Below are 20674 nucleotides of genomic sequence, written 5' to 3' on the forward strand. Positions count from 1 at the left end.
TAACACGTGTTCTGGCCTCTGTTGTATGCTCTTAGATAGCGCAGCGTTAAAACACGATAAATTCATGAATAATCTCACAAAACCCCCTTCACACACCAGCCGATACCTTAAGCAGTGACTCGTCTGGAGGTGACGGTGTTGTGGACACCAGTGAATGGCCTGTGGCAGCAGTGTTTAATTTTGAAAGTGACACCGAGTGCTAGGGGAGCCTGTCACTTAGTTGTCATCTGCAGCTTTACGGGGAGCAGCAAACAGCCGGGGGGGGGGGTGGCTCTGAGGCTGGAGGACGACACAGGCGGGGCTGCAGTGCAGTGGCACGCGGCGGCGGCGCGGAGCAGTGTTCCTTCAGAAACGCTGTTTTAATTGCTACATTATTAGTGTGAGACCTTGGCCTCGTGCTAATGTTAAAAGAGGGGAAATGAGAAAGAAGAAAACTAGATTAATGACAGAATCGTTAAAAAAATCAAGAAATTAAAACTATATAAAGAATTAGACTCATCTGACACTGGTGCTCATGAAGAAAATTTTAGCAATATTAGATACGACGAATAAAATGAGAGGAAATGGAGCCTTTATTGAAAATATTTCAAACTGTGAACAGCTTTTAGAACATGATTCAGGAATTTTCTCTAAGTCCTTCTTAGTTTTTCAATTTTAGAATTGAAGTTGCCACATATTCATAATAATATTTGGGCTGAGAGAGTGGTTTTCTAGGCAATGTACACTTCCCTTTCAAGAAGCAAAACGCTTTCTTCTCTCCTAATACGCATAATAAAACGGGCCGAATGCTCGCGAGGGAAGAAAAAAAACAAAACAAACAAAAGCACAGACTGACGGAAGATCTGAGACATTCACAGGCTCCGCGGCCGTGTCCTCGGCTGGCCAAGCGGGTTTATTTTTGCAGCCTCAGAATCCCCACTGTATTGTCTGCAGGAATGAATTCCAGGCCCCGCTTTTTAAAAAGTCTCAAACACAGGTGCAGATTTCAGTTCCAATCCGCACTCGCAGTCCAGGGCCTCGAAAGCAAGGGAGCAACTTGCACTGGGCGTCTGGGCCGGCGGCCGCCGCTTCACTGCCGCGCCCCGGAAGCTGAGCGGACAACTGAGCAACGCCGGGTGTTCTCAAGTCAGCAAAGGATGGTGGTGGTGTGCGTGTGTGCGTGTGCGCGTGTGTGTGAGTGTGTGTGTGCGTGTGGGGTCAGCGTTGCTGGCTGTTACACGCAAAACAAGCACTGCATTTCTGTCAGGGACACACAGATGGACACGACCCAAGACACGGCGCATCCTGATTTCCAGCCTCAAATTCCACGCAGGGGACGATCCGCGATCCTGAGCTGAGACTTCAGCTACACGCAGACACTGCTGCGGCCCCAAACGGGGTCTCGGAAACTCCTCTACGACCGAACACGGGCTTCCCCCTTCTCTGCTAATCACAGACGTTCCGTTCCAGGAGCAGGCCCTTCACTGCTCAGAATTCCAGCGCTCGCTTGCTTGGGCATCTTCTCGGATTAATAGCATATAGTTAAGTGGATGGAAAGGCTAAAATGTGATCGCTGTTTGCATTTTTAGTTTTTAAGTGCTCTCGTGTTTCACGTGAAAACATCAAATTCAAGTCACAGGTTCGGAGGAGCTACACGTTCAGAGCCTTTGCTTAAGTGCCTGTCGCTTTCACGTTGTGAACACCGGCGTGGGTCACGACGAGACCTGGCATGCCTTCTGCGGCGGCACAGAGCAGCGCGGCGGCCACACGTCTCGGACAGCAAAACCGCATGGGCTGCAGCGCCACGAAAATCAATAAATATTAACCTTTGCTGGCACTTTGTGCATGGATGCTTTATCAACTGCTGTCAGGTAACAGACCCGCCAGTGCTCAACCACATTTCTCTGCTAAGGCATCCATAACAAATTTAGGAATCAATGTAGATTAACACTTTTTAAATCAAAAAAAAAAAAAAAAAAAAAAAAAAAAAGAAATCGTCTACAGATTCTATTTCCTGGAAAGAGAGCACAAGAGCCAGCACACGCTCGCGTCTCGAGCAGGTGCCTTTGGTGAGAGGTAAATGCCAAGCGGAGGCAGAGCCCAGAGAATGAAAGGCCGGGCGCTCGAGCCAGGCGCCCGGTCTCAGCGCACGCGCCAAGCAGCGAGGAAGTTTTACTCCGTGCAACATCCTCATTCCCGTTAGCGACCCACGTTCCTCCAGGTGAGCCACAGACAATACACGGCGCGATCCTGTGGGGCCTCATGGAGGGTTAACTGCTCCGGAGGACCGGTGCACCGCCCTATGAGGCGAGACCCTCCCGAAAGTCACCGCGGCGGCTCTGTCACTGGCACCCGGGCCACCCGCATGGCCCCACTGGTCCCTGTGCCGCACACCCCGCTCAGTAAGACAGCAGACTACAGACTCGGAAAGCCCCGCTCACACACAAAGGGACTCGCCGGGCACCCGTGGGGTACGTTCTGGTTCTCCCAAGACTAATTTTTAGCTTTGTTGCTGTGGTTCGGTTTCACTGAGCAGGTCTGATGTACCGATCAGATTATGAGGTTGCACCAAGACCACACCGTCTCTTAACAATGCGAATTTGGGAATTTAAATAGCCAAGCGTAACCCCATTTGCCAGCTCGCTCATCACTACACCCATGTCCGTGCCTTTATGGAGAACAAACAACCTGTGTTTTTATGGTCCAGTTCCCTTCAAAAATACTGTGACATTTCAACGGGACAGCAATTCAGACAAATAATTCAATCTTCAGATGGAAAATGAAAGCTTCGTACATACAGTCACAGCTGCGAGAGAACGCCAACGTGCTAAAAGCTCTATTAACATAAAATCTCAAAGTTAACTGTGGAGGGAAATGATTTTACACTTGTCATTCTTTCGATGCTTTATATTTTTAATCTCTAGATAAGTCAGTGTAAGAAAAGTCAGAATTCTCAGAAAATAACAATATACTAGTTATACATCTTTGGGTTCTAAATTTTAAAAATGACTTTTTTTAGTAGAAATAACTAATGAATTCATTTTTGCAATAAATATTAACTGACTGTTCTGGGGGTAGAAATCTGGAAAACCTGTAAGACAAGTTACTGACAGATCTTCCGATAGGATGTAATATTCATTCGTTCTTCAGAAAAAAAGGCTGGTTCTTAGGAGATGTTGGGGCGGGGGTAAAAGCATTGAAATAACCCCAAACACACGAGTAAGCCTTCGGTATCACGCCGACACCTGGTGCGTGGCAGTGTGACTTCCGTGCAGCAGCCAGCAGGCCGCCTGGTGGATGTGGCCACTGGCTTGGCCGACAGGGTGAGCCCGGGGCCCGGAGCCTCCGCAGGGGCCAGGTCAGCGGCAAACGGATGGGCTTCAGGCTCATACACCAAGTACCTTATAAAAAGCATGTTTAGACATGACAATTTTTTTACTTACTCCAGGTTAGAAAGGTTAAAAAGATTTTTACAAACCAGTCAAAAAAGTCTCGTCTCTGTTTTAATGACCAGCGTGACCGGCATCGTGATCCCACACCTACGTCAGGGGTGGGTGGCACCCTGGCCCTTCCCCTACGTTTGCTGCCAAAAGTCGGGCTAACATAAAAACGAACAGAAACAAATAAATCTCACTGGATCACCCAAGATCACAAGGAGCTCCCCGGTCAGGCGTCACGGTCGTCATTTTCCCCGGCACCAGCATCCGTGAGGCGCCATACGCTTTCACAGCTTCAAAAAAAGCCACTTCCCATTTTGCAGAGAGACATGTGCAAAAAGGGACCAGGCAGACACAGAAATCACTGGCTCCTCTTCTCTGAAGTCTCTATGAACAACAGCTCATAACCTCGGCGCTCAGTAGCCCACGGAGCACCGCACCCAGAAATGGAGGCACCTCGGTTAGGCCGACAGCTTTTATGCTAACACTAACCTGCCACCTTGCAGAAGTCACTGAGCATGTGCCGAACTCTTGTGTATGAGGAGGGAAATCACTGGAGGCCTAGAATAGCGGTGTCAACTTCCTATGAGAAGGAACAAAATAACCATCAATGACGGTCACATGAGCATTGCTAGGGAAACTTCTGCTTTATTTAGTAGGGTTCGGCTTTAAGGCTGTGGATTTTCTCTTCTAAAAGCACCTTTGATGTAGCTCTACACTGATATCAAACAGGCTTCACGTAACAGGAAGTAAACGAAGGAAAACCCCCCCAGCAACTTCATTTACTACCTAAAGAAGGAATAATTTACGTCCTTAACCTATTTAAGAGTACTCTGAGCAATTCTGATTTATTCTGATTCATTGTGACTCTGTTTGTCTTTGAAACAGTCAAATATCTGCTTACCAGTGCATTATATACACTGAGTGCCTGCGAGCGTGTACCTGTTTTTGTTTTTCCCTGCATGCCTGGAATACGGGCCTCACCTCCCAATCGACGGACTGTCAGCCAGAAAACCTACTGAAAACTCTTGCTTCACGAGTGCAGGTCCCCACAGAGCAAACGTGCTCAGCCAGTGAGCCGCTCCCGGCCCCGCGGCCCACGTGTGCGGGCGATGGCCGTGCCAGCACGGGGCCAGGGCGAGCACGGCGGTGGGTGCCGGACTGCAGACTCTGGACGGGTTTACGACAGCCTCAAGGAAGTGGTCAAGAAAACTCAGGGCTGAGATCAGCAAGCGAGCAGAGATCAGCAGAAGTCGTCTAATTATGAAAGGCACCACAAAAACAACGGAATAACGTTTGGGTGACAAGTAACAGGAAGACATGGCATCCAGCAGGAAAGCCTCGAATCAGCAGGTTCGAGAGGGCAGGAGTGACTGCAATACACCTGCCTACCTCCGCCCCGCGAGGCCCCCAACCCCCACTGCAGAATTCAGCTGGCACCTGCCCGCGCCTTCCGTCACCGTCACCTGAGCTATCACAGGACATGTCCATGTAAACGTTTGAAAGAAAGTACATTCTACACACATGGCTCAGGTAACCCAGTTAAGTAAGAAGCAAACAAGAAAACACATACACTCAGGACACGTGAGCTCCCCCTTTCGACCTTCCCCGCTGTGACTTGCTTCTGGGTCGGGAGTTGGAGCAAACGGAAGCATCTAGACACGTGAGGGAAACACACCTCCACTGAGTGAGCTGCATGTGGCAGACACTGACGGACACTTGCTTCACTGTTCTCTTACGAGGGGCCCACGAGGTACGATTTATCGTTTCAGCATTTCAAGGAAACAGAGGCCGAGCGAAGGTAAACGTTTCACAAGGCACAAAGCCAGTGAGCGATGCACATCCTAGCACGTCACCCCTCTGCGACTCTGCTGGTTTCCTGTGTTGCTTAGTTCAAAATCCTCAACAAACCTTTAACTTCTGGCTGCTCCCGACCTCTGCCGCCTCATCTGGAGCCTCTCTCCTCCGCAGATGCCAGGACTCTGCTGCCAGGCCTGGGGCCCTCTACCCAGAATGCCACTGTCTGCACTTTGCTCCCCCGGTGAGGCCCTCGCCTGCACCCTGCCGAGACCTCCAGGCCAGGCGGGCCTTCCAACACCCAGCGCGCTGACCTCCACTTCCCGCCACGCTCCGGCACAGGGTCCCCCCTCCTAGCAGGTACCCCTCCGCTACCCTCACTTCCATTTGTGACTGTTGGTGACTGTCTGCCTCGCTCACTGCGCCAAGCCCCAGGAGGTCGGGGTCACACGCGTTCTGTCCACAGCTCACCCCCCATACACGACAAGAGAACCTAGGCATTTCTTCACTCTTCAGAACCTTAGAAGAAAGCAGATGACTTAATTGGCAAGCACTATTTGAGAAGCATTATAACAGAGACTTTATGTAATTTAATAAGCTAATTCTCATGATATCCATGACCAGATAGGTTTCTAAACCCATTTCATACATGCAAAACCTAAAGCTGACAGACGTGGGCTGCTGCGCGAGATCACGCGGCGGGGAGTGTCAGAGCTGGCTCGACACCCAGGCTTCTCTCGTCACGTCACCAGACGGCTGTTCCTCCCGCCACACCCTGCTGGCAATCCCGACGTGCCTGGGAGAGAGGGCGGTCTCCTTCGTTCCACTCTTGAGCTGCTTAGAATAGTCGTAATAGCATTTGCTGCCTTCTCTTTTGATTACAAAAAGCGACATATTATAGAAAAGACAGAAAAGCTTACAGTTTTAGGTCCTTTTTTTTTCCTACACAAGTACATATATTAAATAATAGAACTGGGGCCATTCTCAGCATACCGTTGTAACATCTTTTTAGAGGCTCTTAAATTATAGAAGTCGTGTGTATTTGTCATAAAAAATAAATAAATAAATAAAATGAAACCCGCTGGAACCCAGAGTCATACGAGGAAGAACATGCACGACGGCCACTCACCGTCGAAACGGACCCCCGGAGCGGGCCGACGTTCACAGTTAGCGGGTGTTCCCTGCACGGGTCTTCACGCGCACACGAGCGTGCGGGCAGGCTGGCAACTTCCCCGCCCCGTTTGTAAGAGAGAGAGAGACGATCGCAGCAGCGACATCACTTTGCAGCTTCCCCGCATGTGAACACACGTCACGGTCAGTACTGCCCAGCGCATGGGCATTTGCCTGGCTCCCCGCTCGGGGCCATCGTGATAACGCACGACAGTCTCCTTACACACGAGGACCCTTATTCCATAAGCCTGATGCTTAATAGCACTGCTGAGTCGACGGGTATGTGCGTTTTAAAATTTAAAAGTACACCTAAGCTTACTTCCCAACAGAGTTTTAGCAACTCCCTCTCCCACCAGTAATGCAGATTTCCAGTTTTCCAACATGTGCTCCATCGCCGGTCATTCTCAAGCTCTTAGGTTTCTGCCAGTGGACAGAAACTGGCATCTTCTTGTTCTGATGTACTGACAACTAGTGAGGTTAAACACTTCTGCATGTACTCGCTGATAATCTGCACTTTAAAATGCCTATTCAGATTTGTGTTTTTGAGGGAGGTTTCTCTGAATCAGGAATAGTGACCTTCTGTGGATAGACTAATTACATTAATTCTATCTCTGTCTGATGTGTTGCAAATATTTTCTCGTAATTGATTGTAAAACTTTGTTTACTTCTCCTTCGCTCTCTGGTTCTGTTCCTCACGTCTTATGTAACCCTGAGGTTATATAAATATTATGACGTTTGTCCCCATCGTCACTTGACTATATAATAATTTAAAATAAAAATGCGATTCATGTGAATATTTTTAGAATGAAGATTTAATGCCTTTCTTATTAATTATTTGACATCTACTTCTTTGCCTTTCTCCTTTACACTTCAATTATTAAATGTCTGAGGTTGATAAGTAAGATCCAAAGCCACAGTTAATTGTTGATAATAGTCCCATATCGGTCTTTGGATATCGGATTATTATTGAGGTACTAAACATCATTATACATAAAAAAAAACTACTTGTTACTCATATTTTGTTTTCAAATAGAAAATATCATAGTGATTCTCTGTCAATATATAAAGATCTAACTAAAATAACAAAGATTGTTTTTTGTATTTCAATTCTAATTATTCAATAGTCACTCTCAAGAGTCCAGAGTATAGAATACAAAATAATACAACAGAAATGTGGACTGTGCAAGCCTAAAGGATGTCTAGTGTGGATGTGCCTGTGTGGATGAATGTCCACATGCTACAAGCAACAGAAATTACGTGCTCAAAGAATAAACAGATGATATGCGATCAAAACCGCACGTTCAGGATGTAAGATGCTTTACCGACCTCCCTTCCGAGGAAAGGCACCCCTGCACCAGCTGCCATCACGCCTCGGAGAGCGTCTTATCCTGCAACGTCAACCCTGTCTCTGTGGCCTAAGCGACTGTTTTCTCTCTCGTGCTTTCACAACCTGGCCAAGGACAGAGCGCTGGCCGTCCTTCCTCGGCGGGGTGACTACTACCTAGCCCTATTTTGTGCTTGGTGCAAACACAGGCAAGTTTCTCTGCGCACTGATCATTTCCTAGAGGTCATTCAGACCATAATTTCAGGCCCTGGCCCCTGTCCTGATGGTCCTTCCTAGGAAATTGGACCCAGTGGGAACATTTGCTCCCTCTGCTTAGTCTACGGGTCAGCATTTTCCTTCCCTTGTAGTTCTTAATTCCCTTAAGTGGCAATTATTTAAGACACAGTTAGAGAAGGTGCAATCTACATTCATCCAATAAAACCTAAATATTAAAAAGGACAGAAAAATTCAGCATGGTTACTAAGGATAAATGAGACAGCATTTAGCATTTGAAAGGTACCAACCAAGTGGTACATGAGTAAATGGATAAAAATTTTAAAAAATGATTGCGGGCTAAAAAAATTAAGAAGCATTGAAAGTGCATACTATGTGTCAAAGAGACAGAGCGTCTTAATTATAAAAGGTTAATATCACAGTCGGAGTCAAGAAATAGGTGGAAAAAATCACTCTAATAAATACTACCTGGAAATCCACTCAAAGGTAGCAAATTTCAGATTTTAATGAGCATATGATAAAAATTAGATTAGTACTGTGGTCCAAAACACACACTCTTATCAGAGGTGACCTATCAGTACTAAAAGCATTACGCTTCGAAATGAAATCACCGTGTCTATGAAGACACGCGTTAGAAAAGTCACGACACGATAACAAACACATTCGAAGGTCAAAGGTTCTAAAAAAGCCAAAGGAGGAAGGTGAGAATTCTGAATTTCACGTGGCCCATTCACAAGCAAACAGCAAAACTACCGGAATGCGTAAAAAAGAGGGAATGAATTAAAATGGCAACCTATCCATGAAACACGCTGCAGAAATTCAGAATACGAGTATTATGCAGATAATAATGTAACACAACACGTGAGCTGTGGGTACTGCGGAATAGAGTATTCCAGATCTTGCAGGTACAATCTTTGTTAAATATACCACCTTTTCCCATGGTCTATATTTACGAGCACATAAATACCTATGAAATGTTAAGGACTGACTCAAAGCCAGCTACATCCTTAAGTATTTAAAACTTATGCACGGTTCGGTCTTCAATTTAACTGACCATCTGCCTAGTATATCGAAAAGAAGTATTTTGCCAAGAAAATCCAACATGCGATGCCTATAAAATATGGCAGACACATTTAAAGCGTCTGAGTTTAAAGTGGATTTCCATACATGCAACAGAATCCACGCCATTAGGACTATCTTTAAGGTTTTAACTCCCACATTCAGCAAAGGTCTAATCTCTATAATAGATCCCTTATTGTACAGCATTCTAAAGGGTTCTACTTCTGTGATTGAACCCTGACTGATGAAACACTTGTGAGACGGTGACATTTAATCTAAGTATCACCTGTAAAACAGTCAATTATGTAGCATAAAATAGGAACATAGTAGCAGTAACCCCGAAACCAGCGGCTGGCTTCGAACCGCATTACTAGCCTTCTAAGCTTGGGTCAGTTACTTCATTTTGTCCACCTCGCTGTTACATTGGGAATAACAGTAGTCTGGGTTTGTTCTGGAAATTAACCAGACCATGAGATGATACTCTCAAAAACAGGCTAATAATCTGGGAAATAACGAGCGTTCATATGAAATCATTATCACCATATATAATATGGTTAATTATTTAGAATAAAATGGAATTAATTCAACACTACTTTCTAGATCTTTCCTATACTCTAGAGACTAGGAAAATGATGTGAAAGACACCTATTACGATTAAATCACCCAGAAAAGTATTATTAAAGCACACTGACTTGCCATAGTCCCTCGAGCTCAGTAGTCCCCTCTGTCCTGAGGCCTCTTTGCTGCGGGGCGGCCTGGGTGGCTCTCTCCCTGCTGACTCAGCCTCTCTCAAGCCTGAGCACCACAGGTACCCCGTCCCCGGGGCTGACCCACAGCGCCCTGAGCTGCTATCCTTAGATAGCGCTCGGGCATTTATTCGTGTGGTTGTCTAATGAGCGTGTCAACATGCTCTTTAAGACAAGGACCGCGCCCCCCAATCTCTGATGCCCAGTGAGCGCGGCGGGACCCACTGCGCATGGGGAAGCCCAGAATCTGTCTGGTGATGATCTGGTGAGTCTCGACCCAAGAGCAGCTACGAATTCTCAGACGAAATTAACTTCTAGTCACGTCGGGACTTTAAAACGTGTTTTGCAACATACTAATAAGCAGAAGAACAGAAGCCTCATAAATTCAATAAAGTTTATGAAACCTTCCCTCCTAAAAATGTTTAAAAATTACTGATTTAACTTTTCAGTGATGTGATTCAGAAGCTGTCACAAGGCATGGTGAACATGTTTTTCATGAATAATTTGGAACTACTAAAGACAGGTTAGAAGGCTGTGTTTCTGAAACTGGCTGGCGCCCTGCTGATCTGATTCCGCAGAGTGACATCCTGCAGGGATCGTCACAGCATCACTTTCGACAGTCCTACGGTCAGGGGTTTTCCACAGGAGCCGCGTCAGTGGCAAGGGCCCTGCCTGTGGCCGGCTTAGCGGCAGAAGGAAAGAGCCACACACTTGAGATCTTACAGGAAGTCCGGTCTGCCCAGGAGGCAGCCTTGTCCTTCGCTGTGGGGAGCTCAGGACTCACTTAGAGGAACACCGATCATGGCTTAAAGGTACGAAAATGACGTGTAACTAAATACAAATATGCAAATGCAATGCCTGCATAAATTAACATGTTACATTTCAGGTCTAACTCAAAACCTTTAGGCTAAGCACATTCACTTTTATTTGTATTACGATGACAAACTATTGTTTCTTACAAGATGAGTCAAAATGATCATATATATTGATATAACAGGTGAATACCTTGACATCGTAATTCCTAGAAGATAACACGCCCAAATTGATCCTGCCATAAATAATAAAAAAAGTCCTGGATTTCAAATTTTTTTTTTTCAATGTAAAAAGACATTACAAATTTTGGTATGTTCAAACTGAACATAAAACATCTTGAAAGACTAACACATTTTCATAGAGAAATTGGGGCTAAAAAAGAAAACACATAAAGTGCTATAAGAGAATTATATCTAAAACCGAAATTAATTCTTTGCTTGGTAAAAGATTCATGATCTACAGGCGCACACCATAAAAAGCTTTTCTTCATTGCACACTGTGGGAAAAGGCCGCAGACACGGACAAAGACGACCCCTTAGAATGACATTAGAGTGAAACGAGGGGCAGCCTTCGGCGTGTGCGGCCACGTCAAGGGCTGTCTCTGTTCCGTGTCCCGGCCCCGCTTCCTCGCATCCTCCCGCGTGCCGGCTGCAACCCCACATCCGCTCGGCCCCTCGGAACCCGCTGCACGGAGCCCAAGGCTCCTGCCGCCTGCGCGGGGCTCCGGCCCGTCTCCTCTTCCTACCTCCTTCACTCCTCGATTCTTACAAAATCAACTGCTCTTTGACTTGTCTTTCTACACTCCCGACGAAGCCCCCTCGCTGACACTTGAGTCGCACAGGTAACTCCTGCCCTTGCATCCGTCTAGCAAGCACTATTTCCGACATCCGCTTTAAAGGCAGGCGTGCTTACAAGTCGTTAAGTGTCAGCGAAAATTAAATGGACACGAGAGTGGCTACGTCTGGCACTTACTCTCTCTGGTCCTTGATATAGGTGTGAAGCTTGCTCTCTCTGAATATTATGGCTAATCTAGCAAAGCCTAATCCTGTCGCTGGATCACCTGCAAGACGCCAAGAAATACCACAGTTCAGTGTGGACTAGACACTCTATAAAGAGTAGATTCAGTAAATATTTAGTTACCAACGTAAAGAATGTTAAAATATGATACTCGACCGCCTGATGAGCAGGGAAGGTCACGAGACTGGTATCTTCTTAAAAAAATAAAACCTTAGGTGAAACCAAATGTAACACTCCCGAACAGTCCTCTAAACTTTCAAGAGAACTAGCTAGGTTTTTTCACGTCTGTCATTGTATACTAACGATATCTTTAAAGCAAACAGTCTATTTGTTAAAAACGGTCTTGCTTCTGATGAAGAGAATGGGGGGTATGACCAGGAACGTGCCAACAACCCAGGCCACCTTCATTAACGCAAACCGTAACCTGGAGAAACGACTCTTGTTGCTCAAGAGCGGCACCTACTGGCACAACCAAGAAGGGCCCGGAAGACGCAGAGCGACTCCAGCTTGTCGTTTTATTAAACAAACACTTCCGGAGCACTTAATATGTGCCAGGCCCTATTGTAGGAACTTTACAAATATTAACTTATTTAATCACTTGAAGGCATTTATCACCGAAAGAGCTGACTTCACATAATCCTCACTCCTAAATCTGTCCCTGGCCAACATCTGGAAAGAAACTGGTTATAATTCATTCGAACTTGGCGAACCAGACAACGAATATGGAGTAAGTCCTGAAAGGCAGTCCCCGCCCCCCCAAAAGAGTTCTCTCCCAATAAAAAGAAAATTCAATTTATATTCAAGGCAATGTGAATAACTCATCTATATTAATTGCAAAGGAGTCTTGCCTTTTCCTTTATAAACAGGAAATCGCTTATGCTAGGTTTTTATTTTAAGCATGCATTAAAATTATGACTTTTCCTAAGAGAAAGAATGACTCTCTGCCAATCACGCTGACATGCTACTCAACAAATGGCAGTAATAGCTGGGACAAGAGTGAACCTGTCTGTGCAGAGCTTTTTAAGCAGGAACTAGACCAGCCATCAAAAATACTATTTTATCTGGTTGGGGCCTACAATATTCCACTGCAGTAAAAGCTATTAGGTGATTTAAGTGACTACTTTACTATGATGGATTTCACCTATTAAAAGAATGTATTTAAGTGTTTTTAATCTTACTTAGAAATTTTTTAAAAATGGAAAAATAAGAAAGGGTAAGCATGTCTGTAAGCTAAAATATTTTGCTTCTCACATTTTTATGAATAAATTGACTTTGCAAATTTACTCAATCAATTTATATATTCAGATGCTGATCAGCATGTATCATATAACATCTTTTTGGTCTATTTAATTTTAGAGTCTCAAGCCAATTAGTATAATTTCTGTATTAACTCCCCCATTTCCATTTCCCATCCCAATCAACTCCCCTAATGACCCCTCGCCAACAGAGACACCTATTTAATGTGTTCCAATACGGATATGTGCAGAAAATATAGAAAAGATAAGGGCAATTGGTTTTTCTATATTTGTAATATTTAAATTTTTTAACTGTGGTGAAGTACACATTATACAAAATGGACCGTCTTGACCATTTCTAAGTGTACAGTGGTTCAGCAGTGGTAAGTACATTCACCGTGTTGTAGCAATCTTCAGAATTTTTCATATTGCAAAAGTAAAACTAGACCCACTAAACCGCAATTCAATATAAATACAGAATGTACAAGACACTTGGGAAAACAGTCTGACAGTTTCCTTCAAAAGTTAAACGTATACGTACCGTATCACTCCGGTATCTCAATTCCGGGTATTTTTACCCGAGATAAATGAAGCCTTATATTCACGCAGAAGCCTACACGTGCACATTTACAGCAATTCCATTCATAATTGCCAAAAAGAATAAACGACCTAGATGTGGTATTTCACTGTCGTTTTGGTTTGTGTTTCTCTGACAAGTAACGATGTTGAACATCTTTTCACATTTACTGGCCATTTATATGTCTTCTTTGAAGAAACGGCTGCTCAGGTCCTTTGTCCATTTTGTGATTAGGTATCTGCCTTGATATTGTTAGTTATAAGGGTTCTTTACATATTTGGATATAATTCTCTTATCAGATAGATTTAAAATTTATTTCTCCTTTCGTCTTGGTGATAACATTTGGAGGTACAAAAGTTTTTAATTTTCATATAGCTCAATTTATCTATTTTTTTCCTTTATTGCCTGTGCTTTTTGGCACCCTATCCAACAAACTATTGTGTAGCTGAAGGTCACAAAGACTTCCTTATATTTTCTTCTAAGGGTTTCATCATTTTAATTCCTGCTTTATGCCTAAAATAATTTATGTTTTTGACAGACAACAGACAGAAAGATGATAGACTGGAAAGTAAAACAGCGGTACTTCGTGGAAATGGCGGGGGTTAGTACGCACGCACATGCTTCCTCGTTGTCGGCCTAGAAGGCACACAGGCGCAGGGCACACAGAAGCAGTGAGTCCACGCGGGGCACTCATCTCAGTTTCTAAATTCCATTCTCCAATAAAAGGAACCGAGGCTCCTTAAAGGACGAGGGCAGGGAAGCCACCTGCTGAGCCTGGAGCACCGATAAAGTCCATACCGATAAAAGTGAATGGAACGAAAAATAATTGGCAGATATTCCTTAAAGGAAAATTCCAATTAAACGTAGAAGAACCGAGGGAACGAGAAAATCGCCACTAGAACGCCACAGGTCTTGTCGTGGGCAAGCCCCACTGGCGACTGTCAAAATCGGTGGCCAAGCGCTGGAAGAGAAACGGACTATTTGCACCATCTGAAATGATCTCCCCCAAGATGCGTGTTAGTTGAAAGGAGGAAAATAATAAGTTCGTTGTGGAGAAACAGGGAGACAGCAGCTCACTCAACGGGTCCAGGTTACAGCGTGTGACACGACGTGCCCCTCACAGGCTGCCCATCCATTCCGGGACACTTAAAGGACAGCAACTGAATCACAGATAAACATCCGACTAATGCAAAATGAGTGACATTCTACAAAATAACTGGTCCACGTTCTTTAGAAGTCTCAAGGTCATGAAAGACAACGGAAGACTAACAAACTGTCACGGACGGGAGGGGACTAAGGAGACAACCGCCGACGGGCATGCTGGTTCCCGAGCTAAAGGCCGGAAGAGAAAACAGCACGATGGAAGGAAGGGCTGGCGGCACGCGAAGGCAGCACGGGGGAGGCAGCGGTGTCCCGCCGAGGCCAGTGCGTCTGCTTGCGGTAGCTACGCCGTGCTCTATCCGATGGGGCTAACATCTGGGGAAGCGGGTGGAAAATCTATGGGAACTTTCTGTTCTATTTCTGCAACTTTTCTGTAAGTTTAAAATTATTCCAATATAAGAAGTTAAAAAGAGGACAACTTGCTAAATGGCAATTTTGCTCACTAAAAATAGAAATAAGTGAAATTGCAAATGAATAATAATGTGCGTTTTTACAGCTTCTGAGCTAAGTTTCAACGCTAATTAAACAGTGTACCCAAATTTCTCTCGTAATTTACAAAACTCGTAATGCTATTCTTCACTAAATGGCTTCAGTGAAAATGGTTACCTGTTCTGCAGTATCAGCCGTAGGGCTTGTCAACACCCACCCCGTTTTCCTTGTATAAAACTGCATTTTAGTTGGGGTCAAGATACGTCTGTAAGGGTGTGTAAATTTTTAAAAAATATAAATTATATTGAATGCAACAGTTGATAAAAGGTCTTCATAAAAATAAAAGCCACATCAATTACCTGATACGATCTCACTGCCCTCACAATAACTTTCCATGATCAGTTTTTTTCCCTTAAAATTTTGATAAATGAAGTTGTCAGGGGGGATAAAATCACAATTTTGTTTCCTTAAAAAAAAAAAAAACCTATAACTTTCAGAATTCGGTTCATGAATGCTGCAAATGCTAGTCCAGATAAGATCACCGTTTTGCCTGCCGATGAGGTCACCATACTGTCATGTGCCCGTGGAACCTGGCGGCAGCCAGGAGAGGCCTAAACGAAGTGTAAATGCAGGTCCAGGGACAGAGGTAATTACACCTCGTTACAATTAGAAGGAAGAGGAGAGGCTGCGGTTCTTTCCTGGAAAAAAATTAACCATCACTTTAAAAGTTCTCTTTAAGATCATGTAGCCGGGGAAGGGCCTACGGGCTCCAAGGGCCTGAGAGACATCGAAAATGATTAATTGAATGGATTTACATGAATTTCAGATATCTTCAGCCCATTCTATTAGATGTTACTAACAAAAGCTGTTTTTTAATGTACACTCTATTTTAAAGGTTGTGGATGCCACTAAGGACTTCACAGAACATTGAAATATTCACTAGAAAGGACGTTATTTCAGAAATACATTATTTCTTAAAAATTAGTTTTAAAAATATATAGTAGGTAACTTGTAAAGAATAGAAATAATTCAGATAAATTAAGTGATAAGTTTCTACTCTGAAAGTTTTATTCAGACCCTTGGTCGCCGCAGCTTTGGATAGGTGCTCAGCCTGTCACGTTACTACACGTGTGGCTACTGACACATAAACACTTACACCTCGCGTGAGGTTAATTACTCTTAGTGGCAACTTGAAATAAATGCAAAAAATCATTCCCATCCTTTCCTTCTATCTTCCTGCTATTAAAACAGCAATCACAAAGGCCGGTAGCTTTTTCTTTGGCAAAAATCTCAGTATTGATCATTTCCAAAACTCTTTCGCCTGTATCAACGCATATGACCCTCATAGTCAAAAGAAAGGCTAAACGCTGTTATCCATTCGGCAGTCGAGAACAGACACAGAATAGCTGAGTGACTTGCTTAAGGTCACACATCTCAGCAGTAATAAAGTCAGGACACTTCAAAAAGCCTAGTTCACGTGACTGGCTCCGCCTGTCCGTCCGTCCGTCCATCTGTCCGTCCATCCTCCCGCCAGGCTCTGCACCGAGCAGCGGAAGGAAGGGCAGCGGTGAAGGCCTTCCTGCGAGTGGCTCTGACACTGCGTGACACCATGCTGCTGCCTGGGACACGTCTCCAGCTTATGAAAGTCTTAAAACTCCAAAACGTTAACGCTTCCATAGTAAGAAGTTCATTCATTAGCTCGTAGATGCTGCATTTTTTGTTTTGTTTTCTTTGTTTTTGTTTTTTGTTTTGTTTTGTTTTTTCGTTCCTGCACATGCAGGACTATGTCACTGGAAAACTCTTGAAGACATACAAGCATGGACTTTCGGTCCGCCACACTGTAGATACGTACCCTCCTCAGGCAAGTTGACCTCTTGAAGGTCCATTTTCTAAAATCATTAACTTGGGAATAACACCTCCGGAAGAGATTTGTTTTGAGGATTTAATGGCCCAGCCAAAAGTCTGGCACGGACACTATTAACTACGCTTCCTCCTCTCTTTGCGATTGAAAGGCAGACCACAACAGTGTAAAAGAACAGTTCTTCAGTACCGGGCGCTAACCACCTAAAATAGGAAGCCGCCCGTAAACACAATCCTGACGGCCCCTCCTGCAGGGGGCTGTGAGAAGGCGGTGGCACGGGGTGGGCCAGGCAGACACTGGGTGACAGATGTTTCCTTAACTCTGCTCCACGGTGTTTAGCAGACAAAGGAAGTTCTTAGACAAGTTAGGACATATTTATTCTTAAGCAGATTAAATTTAAAAATATTTAAGAATGTGCAACGAGAAGGCTTTAGCAACCCTATTTCGGTACAGTGTTCAACGAGAGCACACACTGAGGGCAGGGGACTGGAAACTTACCAGTGACAGAACATCCACGAAGGAGATGACCCAGGAGCAATTATGCGACCGGAAAGAGCAGCTGATGGAAAACACTGCTTTGACATTACTCACCCACTGACGACAAACGACACGACGCAGTTCTAAACGCAGGAATTCAACAGGCGAGAGTGAGAAAGACAGCCAAGAGAGAAAAGCCAGCTACCGAAACACCACATCACGGTCACGGCGGCCGCTGAGAACGCCTGACAGAAGGCGCCAGAGTATTTAGGCAGGACTTTGAGAGAAACAAAGACCTGCGAGCAGCAGCTAAGAAAAACAGTAAATTACCCATGGATGATGGCTGAGGTTAAAGAATCAAACTGTTGAACTGTTAATTATTTTAGGAAGTCTTTTGTTAGTGGTGAAGTATCAGGAGACTGGAAAACAAGGAATGCAGTCTGAAGGTTAGAAAGAGGGAGAGAGACGGCAAATTATAGAGCTGTGAGTCTACCATCTATATTAGGAAGTAAATTTGAGATGATACTTATGGATGAGCTTAATGATACATTTGGAGAAGGACAATTTAATAGGGGTGACTCAGCATGGATTTACCAAAGGCAGTCATGTCAGAGAAAAATTCGTTCCTTTTTAGGTTGAAGTAATAATTGGTTCACGTAAGGGAGAACCAATGAGAAACTGTTAAGATTTTCTGAGATATTTGGACCTTTTCATAAAATGAATTATTGTACAAAATGTCATGACACGTGTCAGAGCATCCAACTAACAAAAGGGGAAGAAAGAAATGGGGTTAAAAATAGAGAGCCAAGGAATCTGGAGAAAGACCACCTCCTGCAAGGCCTGGCGATCAGAACCCTGACATTTCTCATTCACGACGGAGACAATCGTTTATATCAGGACATCTGAATACCGGGCTAGGTGAGCGAGAATGGTGAAGGTCCGGAATGCTGGAGCTGCCTTATCTTACCTGCGTAGAGGACGCACAGGAGCTCAGAGGCGGGATATGAAGTTTAATCTGCCCGAGTATAAAGTGAGGCACTTGGGGAGCGTTAAGAACCAGTTAAGCATAGTTTAAGTGGTGCTGAATTACCTACCATTGGAAAGAAAAAGGATCTGGAGTTTGCGTAAGAGTCAAACTTTGACATTCTTATTCTTGAAAGTGAGTAAGAGGAAAATACTATGGAATGCAGCTAAATAATATGTGATAAAGAATTAAAAAATTGATTACCTTAAAGAGACTATGAAAATCCCAATTTGTGAAGACGGTATGTAGATTCATCTGCTATCACAGTGCTCGGGTGATGATCTAATGTATATTTTGAAATGATTAAGTCTTAATATGTAAGAATTGAGGAAAATCATATCAATTTAAATGATAAAAAAAAAACCGGTGACAGAAGAAAAATCAAAGAAATTAGGGAAAACATTCTTGTCACCTCTTAATGCTTATTCTTCTACTGAAAAGAGACGACTATTTGATCATTACGTCTAGAAAAGTCATAAATATCTACTACGCAAAAGTCCCAGCTTCTCAGAGGAAAAAGTGCAAAAATGATGTCAACGTCACAGCCTGACGCGGGGCCGGACCCCACACAGCGGCCACAGGCCTCTGGCTCCTGGGGACTTTGTCCACAAGCTGTGAGCGTTACTTCACCAGCAGAAAAGCTCTCTGAGCTGCAAAGGCACAACTGTCAGTCTGTCACCTAGAATCCAAGACAAAAAAAGCCTCTTTCTCAGGCACGATGGGAGAACCGCAGCACCCCCAACCCCGGCCTCCCCCCGCCTTCTCTGTCGTCATCCTCCTTCTCGGGTTATGTTTCAAGCAGTCTGAGATATAACCACCCAAGTCCGACTGAAGGTCACTCGAACTGCAAACATAAAAGCATATTCAATTCTTTCTCAAGGTGCGTGAATGAACAACCGAGCTTATTCATGAATGACAGATGGTAGAAGTGCAATTCGAGAACTATGAAGATCGAATAAAGATCGTTTTTGAGGTAAAATGGGGTTCACTAAACAGGCAAAAATTATAATGTACAGTAACAGAAAGAATTCTGGCCACTTCTAATTCGATGTCAATTTCGTGGGCATTCACGGGATTGTCACATCTCATCATATTAGATCTAGGGGGACCTAAATGAACCTTTTTAGATCCTTGGAGGGTAAGGGGATGCTGTTTAGACAACGACAAAAAAGTACACACAGAAAAGTACACGCCTCATGGAGGGCTTCAGGAATTTCTCTGGCTGACAACAGCATCCCGTTCTGCGGGACGGGAAGCAGAACCGCTGACCCCCGCTCGGCATCCCAGTGGCCGCTGTCCCGAGGGACAACAGACGCGGCTCCACCACCGGCGCTCCTCTGAGCCGTCCTCACATGTACTGAAGATGGAACCGTGTGGAACGTGGTCCTGTGTGTAACTTCGCTCATCCCCTGATGTTACTGTGCGCTTATTCGTCGTCCTTGGTCCTCACTGCCGTTCAGCGCTCTGTTCTAGCAGGCGAGTGTACGGCCTCCCACATCCCACTCCGTGGACCTTTGCGTTATCTTGGTTTGTGACTACAGGGACTACAGCAATAATCATGTTAAGTGTAAATACTAAAATAAATGACTGTTTCACGCAAAGGAGCAGAACCGTCACAGCAAACAGGGCGCAGCTGCACGCTGCTGACCAGGGGGCTGGCGAGCTACTCCGTGCAGCGCCGGCCAGAGGCAGGACTGCAGGTGCACAGGGCGCTTCGCAGTCACGAGGGAGCACGTGTCTATCCTGCATCGGGGGGGTCTGCGTGCGGAGCAACCCTAAAGTTCCCAGTACCCAGAGATACATCTTCAAAATATGCAAAGCCAACAATAATAGCATTCAAAGGAAAAATAGACAAATCCACAGTCTCAGCGGGCAATTTTAACATACCTCTCCTAACAGTTGATAGAGCTAGCATAAAAAATGTCAGTGAGAATACAGACAATCTGAACAACACAGTAAACAAACTTGACCTAAGTGACACACGGGGAACACAGAACATGGCACCAAACAACACCGTAGTTCACGCTCCTTTCTAGCATGTCTCAGACATTTACTGAAACTCGCCATGTGCTGGGCATGAAAAAAGCGTAAACAAATTAATTCGGATTATGTTATGTAAGCACAGCAAAAACACAATAGAAATCAATTTATATTACTATTTCTATAGTTAACAAAACAGTTAGTAGAAAATCCTGAAATGCCTGAAAATCGAATACTAGATTTTTAAATAATCCACTTTTATTTTAAAAACTAAGCATTTTATCTTGTTTTTCAAACAAAGCTACAACCAAAATTAAGCTTACCTAGAGCCTTTAATTCTCTAGAATAGGAAAT

General features: G+C 44.4%; 1 protein-coding gene across 5 annotated transcripts in view; it reads right to left on the reverse strand.

The window, feature by feature from the left end:
• ZNF407 (zinc finger protein 407) overlaps positions 1 to 20674 on the reverse strand; it is a 372930-nt gene that overhangs the window by 90594 nt on the left and 261662 nt on the right. The gene's annotated exons all lie outside the window — the stretch shown is intronic.

Source organism: Pteropus medius, unplaced genomic scaffold (assembly GCF_902729225.1).
Source record: "Pteropus medius unplaced genomic scaffold, Ma_sr-lr_union100, whole genome shotgun sequence".
NCBI classification, from domain to species: Eukaryota; Metazoa; Chordata; class Mammalia; order Chiroptera; family Pteropodidae; genus Pteropus; species Pteropus medius.